The sequence below is a fragment of the Cucurbita pepo genome, chromosome 16, assembly GCF_057944985.1.
Source record: "Cucurbita pepo subsp. pepo isolate OVF chromosome 16, ASM5794498v1, whole genome shotgun sequence".
Classification (NCBI taxonomy): domain Eukaryota; kingdom Viridiplantae; phylum Streptophyta; class Magnoliopsida; order Cucurbitales; family Cucurbitaceae; genus Cucurbita; species Cucurbita pepo.
The window spans coordinates 8,410,976-8,427,779 of record NC_141813.1 but is presented as its reverse complement, the minus strand read 5'-3'; the positions used below and the strand labels follow the sequence as shown (position 1 = coordinate 8,427,779).

The 16,804-nt window shown below is 40.0% G+C and overlaps 5 non-coding genes and 1 pseudogene across 5 annotated transcripts; 2 read left to right on the top strand and 4 right to left on the bottom strand.

Moving 5' to 3' along the window:
* Positions 1–404: 404 nt before the first annotated feature.
* LOC147788976 (25S ribosomal RNA) lies at positions 405–1,398 on the bottom strand (annotated as a pseudogene; the record flags this gene model as incomplete).
* A 10,537-nt stretch (positions 1,399–11,935) lies between these two features.
* Positions 11,936–12,011, top strand: TRNAK-UUU (transfer RNA lysine (anticodon UUU)). Its single transcript has one exon. It is a non-coding gene; the product is annotated as a tRNA-Lys (tRNA).
* A 1,256-nt stretch (positions 12,012–13,267) lies between these two features.
* On the bottom strand, positions 13,268–13,351 carry TRNAL-CAA (transfer RNA leucine (anticodon CAA)). Its single transcript has one exon. It is a non-coding gene; the product is annotated as a tRNA-Leu (tRNA).
* Positions 13,352–13,869: 518 nt separating this feature from the next.
* Positions 13,870–13,943, top strand: TRNAN-GUU (transfer RNA asparagine (anticodon GUU)). The gene has a single exon. It is a non-coding gene; the product is annotated as a tRNA-Asn (tRNA).
* Positions 13,944–14,207: 264 nt separating this feature from the next.
* TRNAL-CAG (transfer RNA leucine (anticodon CAG)) lies at positions 14,208–14,293 on the bottom strand. Its single transcript has one exon. It is a non-coding gene; the product is annotated as a tRNA-Leu (tRNA).
* A 1,731-nt stretch (positions 14,294–16,024) lies between these two features.
* TRNAL-CAA (transfer RNA leucine (anticodon CAA)) lies at positions 16,025–16,108 on the bottom strand. The gene has a single exon. It is a non-coding gene; the product is annotated as a tRNA-Leu (tRNA).
* Between the last annotated feature and the right edge of the window lie 696 nt (positions 16,109–16,804).

Sequence of the window (16,804 nt, the reverse complement as noted above, 5' to 3'; positions counted from 1 at the left end):
ACATTCACTTTTCACGGGTATTGGGTTTGATGATATTTTTAATAGTCCAAGGCTTTATACATGTTCGTACTTTCCACAGATGTTAGGTGTATGAATTGTTTAAAGGCTAACCTTCAAGGCTTTATACGTGTACTCACGCTTCATAGGTATTGGGTCTGATGCTTTTTTATGGAGGTAACATCTAACACTTTTGATATTCTTGTAGGTGTGTTTGCGTTGGAGGGGGTGGGTGGACATTATGGGTGTGTAAGGGTGCATGAGGTGTTGGTACGGCATGTATCACACATAGCATAGATGGCCTTGATTTGGAGCATGTCCAATCCATCAACACTTAACATGTAAAATCATTACTTTGCCTACAACCTCTATGACACTTCAAATAAATAAATTAGTATATTGTGTGGGGAGGGACGAAGGGCTGAATCTCAATGGATCGTGGCAGCAAGGCCACTCTGCCATTTACAATACCCTGTCGCATATTTAAGTCGTCTGCAAAGGATTCTACCCATCGCTCAGTGGGAATTACGTTACAAGGCGGCCCTTGAGACTCATCCGTCACAAGGGCTTAGCCAACGACACGTGCCTTTGGGGCCAAAAGGCCCCTACTGCTAGTCGGCAATCAAGCAATGGGCGCATGCATCACTTCTAGCCCAGATTCTGACTTAGAGGCGTTCAGTCATAATCCAGCGCACAATAGCTTCGCGCCACTGGCTTTTCAACCAAGCGCGATGACCAATTGGGCAAATCAACGGTTCATCTCGTACTAGGTTGAATTACTATTGCGACACTTTCATCAGTAGGGTAAAACTAACCTGTCTCACGACGGTCTAAACCCAGCTCACATTCCCTATTGGTGGGTGAAAAATCCAACACTTGGTGAATTCTGCTTCACAATGATAGGAAGAGCCGACATCGAAGGATAAAAAAGCAATGTCGCTATGAACGCTTGGCTGCCACAAGCTAGTTATCCCTGTGGTAACTTTTCTGACACCTCTAGCTTCAAATTTCGAAGGTCTAAAGGATCGATAGGACACGCTTTTACGGTTCGTATTCGTACTAAAAATCAGAATCAAACGAGCTTTTACTCTTTTGTTCCACACGAGAGTTCTGTTCTCGTTGAGCTCATCTTAGGACACCTGCGTTATTTTTTAACAGATGTGCCGCCTCAGCCAAACTCCCCACCTGACAATGTCTTCCGCCTGGATCGCCCACCGAGGTAGGCATTGGGTCCAAAAAGAGGGGCAGTGCCCCGCTTCCGATTCACGGAATAAGTAAAATAACGTTAAAAGTAGTGACATTTCACTTTCGCCTTTCGGCTCCTACTTATCCTACACCTCTCAAGTCATTTCACAAAGTCTGACTAAAAACATGTTCGTGTATGCAATCACAGTGATAATTTTTTAACATCAACAAAATGAAGTAAATAAGGAAATCACTTACACAATTTGCGAAATATGCAACTAAAGGATTGAAATGACTTAACAAGACATTACAGACTAGTGAATAGAAGTGTTGAAGGATAGAAGTGTTGAAGGATAATGTAACACTTCTAATTCTTTTAGGTTAATTAGTTACGTCACCCCACGCATGTTTTAATTATATATGCGAAAATTCATAATAAATATTTTTAAAATAAAGTCATGGACTTACCTATTCAATTCAAAATAACAATTAAAATAACATTGTTTTTTAACATAAAACAAATTGCATTAAAAACACCTAATATCTACTAATTAAATTCAATACTACTTCTCTATCATGATCTATCCTCACTTCCATGACTTTTGCAGCATTTATCGTTATCCATGCATGGGAGCTTTAACTTTAACTTTAACTTTACCTAAAAAATATAAGGTAACACGTGGCTTGAGTATTTTAAGAAATACTCAGTAAGTCACCCCACTAACTAAAATGTGATAAATAGGAGTCTTACCGACCTCAAATGCCTTAAATAAGGTCAAAAAATGACTTCAAGAGTTACAAAGACTCAATAATTAATACCAAAATCCTTATTAAACACGTCTTGACTAGTACAGTTACAAAGAACCAACTCTGAGTTCAAAGCAACAAGAACCAAAGACTGGTGCGATAATACTATAGACTAGTCGAAGTTATCCACAAGGTTGAGAAGGTATAATATAGGATTCAACTACTCCCATAGATGCAGACTAGCCCTTTTGTCCACATTAGTAACTTGAAATGTTACTATCTCGACCAAAAAGACATCAAGCACAATCCTCACACAAAGATGAAAAATTTTCATGCTAAGAAAGTAGAACATACACCAACTAAGAACACGCGAAGAGTCAACAAATCAAGAAGTGGGTTTCAATAGTTCCTATCATATTGGAAGAGAATCGTTAATACAAAGATCAGTGGGAAGTGCATCCATGGACTTGAAGTCAACCTCATCCTACAACACTGAGTTTGTTAAGAGTCGATTGTCAAAGATGTCAACCAATTGAGGGAGGATGTCACGGTCATACTTTTTCAAGACGTGTTGCCTATGGGAGCATGTCCAATATCCTGGTCATGCTTGTCTAGGACTTTTTGTTCATGGGCGTATGCCTGTTCCAAACCTTTTTTTTTTTTTAATTTTTTCATGTTAGATAGGGCTTTACTATTATCGTTGTGTCAATACGGGGTATATGACCGGTCACCAAAATTATATCTACACCCGTAGGGCTAAAAAACCCCAAAATGTACTATAGGAGAATTTGAATAGGTGTCAATTCTTCGTACATGAGTTATATGCTATCAAAGTTGTTGTTGTTGCCTACTCGCTTTTAGCTTATAATATTGATTTCTTTAAAATTGTTTTCAACGCATTTATTTGCTCCTGTTTTCTAAAAAAAAAAATTAAACGTGACCCGTGTCGCGAGCATACACCAATATTGTTTGGAAAGTTTGAATTTAACACGACCGACTTATTTTCTGGGCTAGAACAAGTGTTGCACAATCGCTATCCCACTGTCGTAAGAGTGCGATTGTGCCACAAAGCACGCGTAATTGTGCGTAAGACTCATTTAGGCACGTGTGGTAGCTCCAAAGGCAATCTAGATGATTGTTATGTATATTAAAAAAATTATCGAAATAACCCTAGGGTGAGAATTTATGATGCATTTTGAAGTTAATGCTTTTGGTTGTGCTATAATGGAGGAATGGACATTGTGACTAGTTGCTCTAGTTATTTATGGATGCCGATCACGATGATGTTCTGACAGCCAGGCACCGAAATATTGAAGACCTATTGGGAGAAGGTGAACCACCGGGACTGGCGGCATGCGAGCTCGAAGAAGAGGTGTCGAATTGCATGCCATCAGTGCGGATGAAACGAAATCTTTCCCCAAACAAGAGAAGAACTCGTGCTAGCTGAAGGCAATGTAGGAAGAGATGATGTCTGTCATTGACAACAAGACGTGGAGTCTGGAGGATATGCCGCCAAGACATCGAGCCATAGGGCTCAAATGGGTGTTCAAGCTGAAGCGTCACGAAGAGGGAGAAGTTGTAAAGCACAGGGCCCGTCTCGTGGCAAAGGGCTACGTCTAGAAGCAAGGGGTGGACTTCGAAGAGGTGTTCGCGCCGGTGGTAGGGTTGGAATCTGTCCGCCTGTTGTTGGCGATCGCGGACATCACTCCTGGGAAGTCCACCACATGGACGTGAAGTTCGCTTTCCTCAACGGAGAGCTGAAGGAGATCATCTACGTCTGACAACAACCTGGCTTCATCGATAATGACACCCCGGAAAGGTACTGCACCTGCACAAGGTGCTCTACCAGCTTCGACAAGCACCACGAGCCTGGAACAAAAAGCTCGATAGTATCCTGTTGTCGCTCAAGTTCAAGCATTGAGCCTCTTAGCATGGGATGTAGACGTGCGACCACGGCAAGAAGCGGTTGATCATGGGAGTGTAAGTCGATGATCTCATAATCACTTGAGGCGACATGGAAGTTCTTAGAAGATTCAAGAGGGAGATGTTAAAGACCTTCAAGATGAGCGACCTTGGCGTGCTTAGCTACTACCTCGGCATCGAAGTGTAGTAGAGTACTACCGGCATCACCATCTGTCAAGGTGCGTATGCGAAGAAGCTACTAGACATAGTTGGGCTGGCAAACAGTAATCTTACAAGGATGCCAATGGAGGCCCGTCTCCAGCTAAGGAAAGTCGGCACTACGCTGGCGGTGACACCACCAATTATCGCAGCATCGTCGGGAGTCTGCGCTATCTGGTAAACACATGCCCTAACCTTGCCTATTCCATTGGATATGTGAGTAAGTTTATGAAAGCATCAACGAAGGAGGATCTTGTAGCTGTCAAGCACATCTTGTGCTATGTGGCCAGAACCCGAGGCTGGGGTGTGAGATACTGGGAGAGGAAGACATAAGCTTAAGCTGGTTGGCTAGAGTGATAGTGACATGGCCGGTGACGTTGATGATCATTAGAGCAACCATGGGATGATTTACTTCCTCTCAGGTGGCATGATCTGCTGGCAATCAATTAAACAGAAGGTAGTTGCTTTGTCTTCTTGCAAAGCAAAGTACATTGCCGCTACGATGGTGGCCACATAGGGGGTCTGGCTTGCGCGGCTGTTGGAGGAGCTGATCGGAAAAGAAGGCAATCCACCAATACTATACGTGGACAACAAGGATACGATCTCCTTGATTAAAAACCCAGTTTTGCACAACCGGAGCAAGCACATAGAGATCAGATTCCATTACATTTAGGAGTGTGCAGATCGGGGACTTATCAAGATTGACATTCGAACAAAGGAACAGCTTGGAGACATCTTCACCAACTATCTGATGCGAGTGAAATTTGAGGAACTACGCTCAAAGATCGGAGTTCAATCAATAAGGTAGATATACCATAGGTTTTAGAAGAAAATTGTTAAATAAAGCCTGTGCAAAGAACTTGCCCTCGAGTGGCAAAAATTCAATTGGCCACTCCAGCAATTTTTAGAGGGTAGAGTGGTGCAAATTCATTTGGCCAATTTTGCCATTTTTAGTCTAGGTTTGTTATTTAAATATTGCAATCAAACAAGGAACAAATGTACTAGTTTTTAGCAACAGCAAAATCCAAGGTTTTTGCTCTCTTGCACTTTCGGTTATTTTCTTCCTGTTCTCACCCGCGGTGAGCTGCTCAGTCAAAAGACAGCAGATGTCATCGATGATGACATGTATGGATTTGTTCGTGTTACTTTAGGGGCATTTTCTAAGTCTGTTGCATCTCTGTTGGAAGATAAACTTAAATGTTTTTTTTTTGTTTTTTTGCTTTTTTTAATTCAGTCTAAACGATTTAATAACGAGGGCATAATTATCCCAGGGAGGGAGAGCAAATAGGGGAGAAATTTACCGAAGGGAAAGTAAATGGGTGAAAAAAAAAATCGGGGGTAGTTAAAGCCAAATTTGCCTCAGGAAATGCTATAAAAAAGCCTCATGTGTTCAAAGTAATAGTGCAGAGAGAAATAACAACAAGAAAGAGAAGAAAGATATTTACTGTCTGAATTAGTGTGTAATAACCTCTTGAGAATTTCTTTGTCTCCTTGTCTCTGTCTCCCCCTGCGACACCTCCTTTCTTAAAGTTTCGTGAGAATTATCTAAACGAGTTAGATTCAGAGCAAGCGTTTTATTTCGAGGTTGGTATCGGAGCAACTTTAGCTTACTTCATCAAATTGGTATCAGGGCGATTTCAATTCTAACAAATTGGTATTAGAGCAGCATTAGTTGGCATTAGAGTTGCGTTCAATTTCTACAATCTCCCTCTTCTTCTAGAGTAATGAACTCTATAACAGTCTGCTTGTTATCGCCAACGCTGCACCAATCCCACTTCTTATCTTCTTTGAATACGGCATCCCTACTTACATTAATTTCTTAATGTTGCGGATCATATAATCTGTGTGCCTTGGTTCCATCCTCTATGCCAAAGTACACCATCTTTTAGCTTCTATTATCAAGCCTTGTTATATATTGTTTTGCAGTCTTAACATATGTTGTACAACCAAAGAATCTTAGGTACTCAAAGTGAGGTGTCTTGTCAAACCATGCTTCGTAGGAGATGCAAGCTTCCAGCGCCTCTGTCAGTAAACGATTTATAAGATAAACCGCATGTCGTATCGCCTTGCCCCAGAAAATCGCTAGGACTTGCATGCTCTTGAGTAAGCTTCTTGTAGTGTTCATTATGATGCGATTTCTTTGGTAGACTACACCATCTTGTTGTAGAGTGTACAGAGCAGTGAGTTGACGTTTGATACCTTCCTCCATTTGAGAAGTTTTGGGATAAGAACTCGCCATCTCGATTAGTGCCAAAGGTTTTCAACTTCTGATCATACCCATTTTCAACGAATCTTTTGAATTTCTTGAACATAGATTTTCCTTTTTCTTTGAGAATGTACACCACATCCAACAGCTATAATCGTCGACAAGTAAAAGAAAATACTTATTACCCCCAATGATGATGGGGGTGATCAGACCACACAAATCTGCATGAACCAGTTGCAGTATCACTCAATACAGAAGCTTGTTTGAGTTGGGAACAACTGTCGTGCTTGTTTGCAGACTAGGAAACATTCACATAGCTTGTTTGGATGTATGATCTTAGGTAGCCCCGTAGCCATCTTCTTCTCTCCCATCATTTTGAGCGTCTGAAAGTTCACGTGCCTAAGTCTTGCATGTCATAGCCAAACTGGGTCTGCAAATTTCATCAGTAGAGAGGTGGGTTGGTTGGTCTCCAATAGTATCCTGTATAAACGGTTATGCGATCGTTTTACCTACATCAACAAGGTTCCATTTCTTTCGAACATCTTGAGGGACGAGCTAGCTAACTCCACTCTGCTTCCTTCTTCCGTCCGCTGACCAAGACAGATAATGTTACTCTTCAAGTTTGGGATATAGTACACATTGATCAGTAAACATTGGTCACCATTCTTGGACTGGAATAAGATGGATCCTTTGCCTTAGATCAGTATAATTGATCCATCGCCAAACTTCACATTTCCAATAACTTCTCATCAAGCTCCTTGAACTTTGTTCAATCTCCGGTCAAGTGGTTGCTTGCTTCATTGTCAAGGTACCACATGTCCGTCTCCACTCGATCTTCTCCTTTTGTGAGAATGTTCACCATAACCTTCTCTTCGTTGAGCATCAGCAGGTTAGGCATCTTCTTGAATAACATCAGTATGGGCTCTTGATCTTAGTAAGTGTGAGGTTTCCCTCCTCACGAGCTTCTTCTTGCGGCACTCTACTGCATAGTGCCCATATTTAACACAAGAGTAACACTTGATCATACTATTGTCCTTCTAAGGGATGGAATTATCGTGGGTTTGTAACCTATTGTCACGACCTCCTCTGCCACCATGTCTGCATCCATGTCTACGACCACGCTGACGACCCTTGTTTTTCTTGTTATGGCTACCACATCCCTTCGTACTTGAAAAAGAAGAGTCTACCACATCATTCCTTTTCATCTGTGCGAGCCACTCCACATATGTGAGTAAGAAGTGTTTCTTCTTCTTTTTGTCTTCATAACAAAAAATTGTCTCCTCATGGACCTTAAGACGAACAAAAACCTTCTCAACTAACATGTTCTTAAGGTCGTCGAACTGCTCGATGGAGGTAACAATTTGCATGAATCTTAGGGGAATAGCTCGACGGAACTTCTTGACTACGAAGATCGATCGATAAGATAAGGAACTTCTTGGAGGTAATAAATTCTATCTCTATAAGATGAGATGTTTTCTATCTATAAAAAAAATAGATGATAGATTGTATGTCAAATAGCGACTCTGTGTACCAAATATTAACATATTGATACACATTCAATTTTTGTTCGAACAACGTGAAAAAAATTGAGACAGGAACGATACTCTTATTTGTTGTATTCAGTTCATAATATTTATTTAGGTTAGACTAAAAAAGTATTTTTTATATTCAAAACCCATTAGAAGGAAGGGACATTAGAAATCATATAGAAATGTTAGTCTTGAAAGCCCTAAAAATGCTAAGGTGTATTTGTATAACAACTTGATAGCATTGGATATAACATGCACCTAGGGCACGTCCCTAACTCAACAAACTCTTTTGATACAAATATGTTACTATACATTAACAATATTTACTATTAAAGTTTAACTGTTACCCTTTACGAATAACATATATTTAACCTATCAATATAATCATATGAGAAGTGATCTAGTGCCTTTATCAGCTACACCATACTACGTGATCTCTTTCCCTTTGAGACGTTAATATTAAACATTATTTAACTAACCCTTAAAAGAACCTACATTATAACTTGGTTACGAAGCCTATAACCATGAATCATAGCTAGGATACTTTAACTATAAACTTCAATTAACTTTATACAAACCCTTCGCAATTTAACATGCCTTAACACGTTAAATTCATCATTTCAACCATATAACAGATATAAATTAAATATCAATTCGTAAAAGTGTTTAATCTATAAGCAATACTTTAATGGAGAAATCCAAATAGTTACCGCAAAATCTAAGTTTGATTCAAGCTATTTTTCTCTTTTAAATTTTTCAAAATCTTTCAATTAGTTTCTAACATAAAAAATTATAATAATTGCATTAAACAAACAAAGATGTCAAAGTGAATCAAAATAGATAAAAAATAGTCCAACGGGTCCAATTCAATTCAACCAACAACACTAGTTATTCAACCTCCATTTTCACAAATGGATGTTGAGGTGTCATTTTCCTTCAATTTCCATTTTACATATCATCAAGCTAGATTCTATCTTTAGTTGATGCCTTCACCAAAAGTATAGTGCTCATCTAGATGAATTTAATGAGATAATAATCAAGAAAAATCATTAACTCTAAGAGTAGAATTTTTGGAGTACATTTTAGAAGATAAAAATAACCTAAAATCATTTTTGTTAGACTAAAACCCTAACCAGACTTAATTTTTCTAATTTTTCTAAGTGAGAGTCTTAAAGGCTGAATTTCGAAATGAGATTAGAAGGAAAAAATGCTTTACAAATTCTTAAGAACTCAAGAAGAATATAAAAGAAAATAGTCAAAAAAAAAAAAAAAAAAAAATACTATTGAAATTTTTAACACATTCTTTCCCTTCTTAATCTTTAAGATTGTTTCAAAAATCCATTTTAAATATTTTTTTTAGAAAACCTAAAAATAGCCATCTCCCTTCAACACAAAATTTTGTCTCCCAATGTCAATGAAAAAAAATAGGAAAGAGCTAGGCTTGTTTAGAGTAGGGCACAAGAGCTAGACTTGTTTCACATGACCTAGGTCACTATATTTTTAGTAGACTGAGAATTCTAGGATCGTGAACGATAATTAGTTACGTAGACCTTTGTGCTCTCAGAAATTGGATTAGCCTTAAAAAGCGACGTATAAATATGAGATGTGATTTAAACTACCTAGATACACTAAAAACCATGTAAATCTCCACTACGCCTAAGAAAATTTAAGACAGCTTACAAGTCCATTAATAGAGTGAACAATGTCACTAAAGCCCGACCACCTCCTATTCCCTCAACACCTCAGTAGCACTATTCAAAAACTTAGATCGAACCTCGTAGTGCGCCAACCTATTCACTATTGTGACAATGCAAGCTGACTAATTTTGAGGAATTAAAATTTAGTTCACCCTAGATATGAGATACACGGTCCAGTAGATCCGCATTGAAAAAATTAGTTCACAATAATATGAGTTGTCAGAAGTGGTATATGAAACCACACCCTCTTACGAGGACCAAAACTTGAGTCTAGCGACTTAGACCACTCGGCCATCCTGACTGCTTATTATGAGATCTCACATTGGTTTGAGAGGGGAATGAAGCATTCCTTATAAGGGTGTGTAAACGTCTCTCTAGTAGATGCGTTTTAAAACTGTAAGGCTGACGACGATACGAAACAGACTAAAATAGACAATATCCGCTAGCTGTTCGAGAGAGGAACAAAACAATCCTTATAAGGGTGCGGAAACCTCTTCCTAATAGGCACGTTTCAAAACTGTGAGGCTGATGAAAATACCTAATGGGCCAAAATGAACAATGTCTACTAGCACTGAGCTTGGACATTTACAAATGATATTAGAGCTAGTCACCAGACGATGTGCTAGTGAGGACGCTAGGCCCTCAGAAGGGGTGGATTGTGAGATCCCACGTCTACTGGAGAGGGGAAGAAACATTTCTTACAAGGGTTTGAAAACCGATCCCTAGTACATGCGGTTTAAAACCGTGAGGCTGACGCCCATACGTAACGAATGAAAATGGACAATATCAACTAGTGCTGGGCTTGAATTGTGACAAGTGATTGCTTGGAATAACTTAGTTGGTTAGAGTGAACAACAAGGTCAAAGGTTCAAGCCCTACTCCTTTTCATCCTTCTAGCATAAATTTTAAATTAACTTGGGTTTGTGACATGTAAGAGAACTAACTCGAAGAGATATTCTCAAAATTTGATGTTTAAAAATCATGTTTTGACAATTTTAAATCTCTAGTGAGTTCAATTGATATCCACCATGGTACTTTTTCCATGACTACGAAATACTTATCATTTGATAAACTAATGATACTTTCGACCCAATCCCCTAACGCTATCTCTAGTAGACGCATTTTAAAACTGTGAGGCTAACGGCGATACGTAACAGACTAAAATAGACAATATCCGCTAGCTGTTCGAGAGAGGAACGAAACAATCCTTATAAGGGTGTGGAAACCTCTTCCTAATAGACATGTTTCAAAACTGTGAGGCTGATGAAAATACCTAATGGGCAAAAATGAACAATGTCTACTAGCATTGAGCTTGGACTTTTACAAATGATATTAGAGCTAGTCACCAAACGATGTGCCAGTGAGGACGCTAGGCCCTCAGAAGGGGTGGATTGTGACATCCGACATCTACTGGAGAGGGGAAGAAACATTTATAACAAGGGTTTGAAAACCTCTCCCTAGTACATGCGGTTTAAAACCGTGAGGCTGACGGCCATACGTAACGAATGAAAGCGGACAATATCAACTAGTGGTGGGCTTGGATTGTGACAATGATTGCTTGGAATAGCTTAGTTGGTTAGAGCGAACAACAATAAGGTCAAAGGTTCAACTCTCATGTGAGTTCAATTGATAAAATCTTTAGTGAGTTCAATTGATATCCACCATGGTACTTTTTCCATGACTACGAAATACTTATCATTTGATAAACTAATGATACTTTCGATCCACTTTGGCTAATTAGCCTCACAAATATATATAGTTGTCAAAAATGGGACATAAACACATGCCCACCCTGTTACGAGGAGACAATAATATGAGACTCGCATTTTTCCTCACAATAATATGGAGATATCAAAAGTGGGAATTGAACCCACACCCTCTTATGAGGACCAAAAATTGAGTTTGACGCCTTAGACCACTCAGTCATCCTGACTACTAATGGTGTGTCCCTGGATTGGTTTTAGAGGGGAGTTCAGCATTCCATATATGGTGTGTAAATGTCTCCATAGTAGATGCGTTTTAAAACTGGGAGGCTGATAACGATACGTAACGGATTAAAATAGATAATATCTACTAATTGTTGGAGAGAGGAACGAAACAATCCTAATAAGCGGCGAAAACCTCTCTCTAATAGGCGCGTTTTAAAACTGTGAGGCTGATGGCAATACCTAACGGAAAAAAATGGACAATGTCTGCTAGTTGTGCGCTTGGACTTTTACGAATGATATAAGAGCTAGTCACCAGGCGATGCGCCAGTGAGGACGCTTTGCCCACAAAATGGTTGCTTTGTGAGAACCCACATCGATTGGAGAGGTGAAGAAACATTTCTTACAAGGGTCTGAAAACTTCTCCTTAGTTGATGCGGTTTAAAACAACGAGGGTGATAGCGATACGTAACGAACGAGAGAAGACAATATCAACTAATGATGACCTTGGATTGTAACAAATTGTTGGCTGAAATAGCTCAGTTGGTTAGAGCGTTTGCCTTTTAACCACACAAGGTCGGAGGTTCAAGCCCTCCTTCTAGCGAAGTCGAACGAAGCATGGGGTGTTGGTGCTCCCCTTTAATATAATAGTTTCAATCAACTTCAGTTGTTTGTGACGTGGTGTGTAAGATAACTAACTCGATTACAGATATTCTCAAAAATCATGTTTTGACACTTTTTAAAAAAGGTTCAAGCCCTCCTTCTAGCGAAGTCAAGCATGGGGTGTTGGTGCTCCCCTTAAATATAATAGTTTCAATCAACTTCGGTTGTTTGTGACGTGGTGTGTAAGATAACTAACTCGATTACAGATATTCTCAAAAATCATGTTTTGACACTTTTTAAAAAAGCATTGGCGATTCAAGTTAAATCCACCATGGTAGGAAACACAATGATACGTTTTTCAACCACTAGTAACTTTTTAAAAAAGCATTGGCGATTCAAGTTAAATCCACTGTGTCTCGCATTTTGCCTCACAATAATATGAGATGTCAAAAGGGGGATTTGAACCCACCCACACCCTCCTACGAGGACAAGAACTTGAGTCTAACGCCTTAGAACACTCAACCATCCTGACTACTAATGGTGTGTGCCTTGATTGGTTTGAGAGAGGAGTTCAGCATTCCGTATATGGTGTCTAAATGTCTCCATAGTAGACGCGTTTTAAAATTGTGAGGCTGACGACTATACGTAACGGATTAAAATAGATAATATCTACTAATTGTTGGAGAGAGGAACGAAACATTCCTAATAAGCGATAAAAACCTCTCTCTAATAGGCGCGTTTTAAAACTGTGAGGCTGATGGCAATACCTAACGGGAAAAAAATGCACAATGTCTGCTAGTTGTGCGCTTGGACTTTTACAAATGATATAAGAGCTAGTCATCAGGCGATGCGCCAGTGAGGACGCTTGGCCCACAGAACGGTTGCTTTGTGAGAACCCACATCGATTAGAGAGGTGAAGAAACATTTCTTACAAGGGTCAGGTCTGAAAACTTCTCCTTAGTAGATGCGGTTTAAAACCATGAGAGTGACAGCGATACGTAACGAACGAGAGCAGACAATATCAACTAATTATGCTCTTGGACTGTAACAAATTGTTGGCTGGAATAGCTCAGTTGGTTAGAGCGTGTGGCTGTTTAACCACAAGGTCGGAGGTTCAAACCCTCCTTCTAACGAAGTTGGATGAAGCATGGGTGTTGGTGTGAAGTTTATATTATATAATGAATAACAATGATACGTTTCAACCACTAGTAGATTCTTTACACTGTGTCTCGCATTTTGCCTCACAATAATATGAGATGTCAGAAGTGGGATTTGAACCCACGCCCTCTTACGAGGACCAGAACTTGAGTCTGGCGCCTTAGACCACTCGGCCATCCTGACTGCTAATGGTGTGTAGCTTGATTGGTTTGAGAGGGGAGTTCAGCATTCCGTATATGGTGTGTAAATGTCTCCATAGTAGACGCGTTTTAAAACTGTGAGACTAACGACGATATGTAACAGATTAAAATAGATAATATCCACTAATTGTTGGGGAGAGGAACGAAACAATCCTAATAAGCGGCGAAAACCTCTCTCTAATAGGCGCTTTTAAAACTGTGAGGCTGATGGCAATACCTAACGGGAAAAAATGGAAAATGTCTACTAGTTGTGCGCTTGGACTTTTACGAATGATATCAGAGCTAGTCACCAAGCGATGCGCCAGTGAGGACGCTTGGCCCACAGAATGGTTGTTTGTGAGAACCCACATCGATTGGAGAGGTGAAGAAACATTTCTTACAAGGGTCTGAAAACTTCTCCTTAGTAGATGCGGTTTAAAACCATGAGGGTGACAGCGATACGTAACAAACGAGAGCAGACAATATCAACTAATTATGCTCTTGGATTGTAACAAATTGTTGGCAGGGATAGCTCAGTTGGTTAGAGCATGTGGCTGTTAACCACAAGGTCGGAGGTTTAAGCCCTCCTTCTAGCGAAGTCGAACGAAGCATTGGGTGTTGGTGCTTCCCTTTAATAGTGTATTTTTTCAATCAACTTCGGTTGTTTGTGACGTGGTGTGTAAGATAACTAACTCGAACTTACAGATATTCTAAAAAATCTTGTTTTGACACTTTTTAAAAGGCATTGGCGAGTCGAAGTAAGTTCTTATTATTTAATGATAAACAATGATACGTTACAATTCAATCACTAGTAGATTTTATCCACTATGTCTCGCATTTTGCCTCACAATAATATGAGATGTTAGAAGTGGGATTTGAACCCACACCCCCTTTTACAAGGAACAGAACCTGAGTCTGGCGCCTTAGACCACTCAGCCATCCTAACTACTAATGGTGTGTGCCTTGATTGGTTTGAGAGGGGAGTTCAGCATTCCGTATATGGTGTGTAAATGTCTCCATAGTAGACGCGTTTTAAAACTGTGAGGCTTACGACGATACGTAACGGATTAAAATAGATAATATCTACTTATTGTTGGAGAGAGGAACGAAAAAATCCTAATAAGTGGCGAAAACCTCTCTCTAATAGGCGCGTTTTAAAACTGTGAGGCTGATGGCAATACCTAACGGGAAAAAATGGACAATGTCTGCTAGTTGTGTGCTTGGACTTTTACGAATGATATCAGAGCTAGTCACCAGGCGATGCGCCAGTGAGGACGCTTGGCCCACAGAATGGTTGCTTTGTGAGAACCCACATCGATTGGAGAGGTGAAAAAACATTTCTTACAAGGGTCTGAAAACTTCTCCTTAGTAGATGCAGTTTTAAACCATGAGGGTGACAGCGATAAGTAACGAACGAGAGCAGACAATATCAACTAATGATGGTCTTTGTATTTAACAAATTGTTGGTTGGAATAGCTTAGTTGGTTAGAGCATGTAGCTGTTAACCACAAGGTTGGAGGTTCAAGCCCACTTTCTAGTGAAGTCGAACGAAGCATGGGTTTTGGTGCTTCCCTTTAATAATATAATTTTTCAATCAACTTCGGTTGTTTGTGACGTGGTGTGTAAGATAACTAACTCGAACTTACAGATATTCTAAAAAATCTTGTTTTGACACTTTTTAAAGAGCATTGGCAAGTCATGTTAAATCCACCATGGTAGGAAGTACGAAGTTCTTATTATTTAATGAGAACATAGGGTAGTGGTTGCCCGGGTTTCTCGGCCTAGTATCCTGCACCTCGCATTCATGATATCTACATTCAACATTGCCCCGGAGACACGGTCGAAGCACGGCTAGTGTGCTTCTTCACGACATGCTCTGGTCCCGGGTGTCTTCCTGTGGTCTTCTAGCGTTAGAAGAAGTCGTGTCCGTCCTCGACATTTGTGCAATGTCCTCCCACGCTTTTTTTGATTTTCAATATAGAACAAAAGGAAAAGACTGACCTATTCAGTGACTTTCGCGGCCGCCCTCACTGAACCAACTTGAATCTAAACTACGATTCAGATCAAGTCTTACCGAAATCGGATTTCCTTTTCGTGCCATATGCGGCTTGACTTTCTCCCCTTTTTTTTCCCGGTCCAATATTTGTTCTTGAAAGTCTTCATTTCCGTGTCGAAGCAAACTCTCCAAATTTATGACCAACCCTTACTTCAGTGATCTTACAACAAATAGAAGTTTTTCCATTGTAAATTCGCACGGAGCTATTAACGAATTTCGGCAAAATCGAAGATCTACGTGACCAAATTTTTCTGTTCAAAAGAGGATCTCTCTTCTTCATTCTCAACAGGAATGCATCAACAAAACTGCCCTTCCATATATATATCGTCATGGCATGAACTCAGAATTTCTTCGCTTCGATTCCGCCCCCGCCCAAAATCCCTTGTTGGCTTCCCTCATGGTGACACCGAAGGTAGCCGCACAAGCCTAAGAGAGAGTGTAGGGGGTGCAGGTTCCTTCATTCTTTTAGCACAAAAGTTCTTGCAGCTCGAGCGACCTTGTGACGTGGTGAGTTAAATCCACCATGGTAGGAAGGGTAGGAAATAGGAAGTTCTTATTATTTAATGGTAAACAATGATATCATCCACTGTGTCTCGCGTTTTGCCTCACAATAATATGAGATGTCAGAAGTGGGATTTGAACCCACGCCCTCTTACGAGGACCAAAACTTGAGTCTGGCGCCTTAGACCACTCGACCATCCTGACTACTAATGGTGTGTGCCTTGATTGGTTTGAGAGGGGAGTTCAGCATTTCATATATGGTGTGTAAATGTCTCCATAGTAGACGCGTTTTAAAATTGTGAGGCCGACGACGATACGTAACGGATTAAAATAGATAATATCTACTAATTGTTGGAGAGAGGAACGAAACAATCCTAATAAACGGCGAAAACCTCTCTCTAATAGGCGCGTTTTAAAACTGTGAGGGTGATGGCAATACCTAACGGGAAAAAATGGACAATGTCTGCTAGTTGTGCGCTTGGACTTTTACGAATGATATCAGAGCTAGTCACCAGGAGATGCGCCAGTGAGGACGCTTGGCCCACACAATGGTTTCTTTGTGAGAAAGAGGTGAAGAAACATTTCTTACATAGGTGTTGGTGCTTCTCTCTGTTATATATTTTCAATCAAAATCGGCATGTGACGTGGTGTGTAAGAACTTACTGATATTCTCAAAAATCATGTTTTGACACTTTTAAAAAGCACATTGTTGATAAACAATGATGTTTCCGCCGACCCCAAAGCACACCCACATCGGTAGTAGATTTTATCCACTTTGGCTCGCGTTTAGCCTTACAATAATATGGAGATGTCAAAAAGTAGGATTTGAACCCACACCCTCTTACAAGGACGAAAACTTGAGTTTGACGCCTTAGACCACTCGACCATCCTAACTGCTAA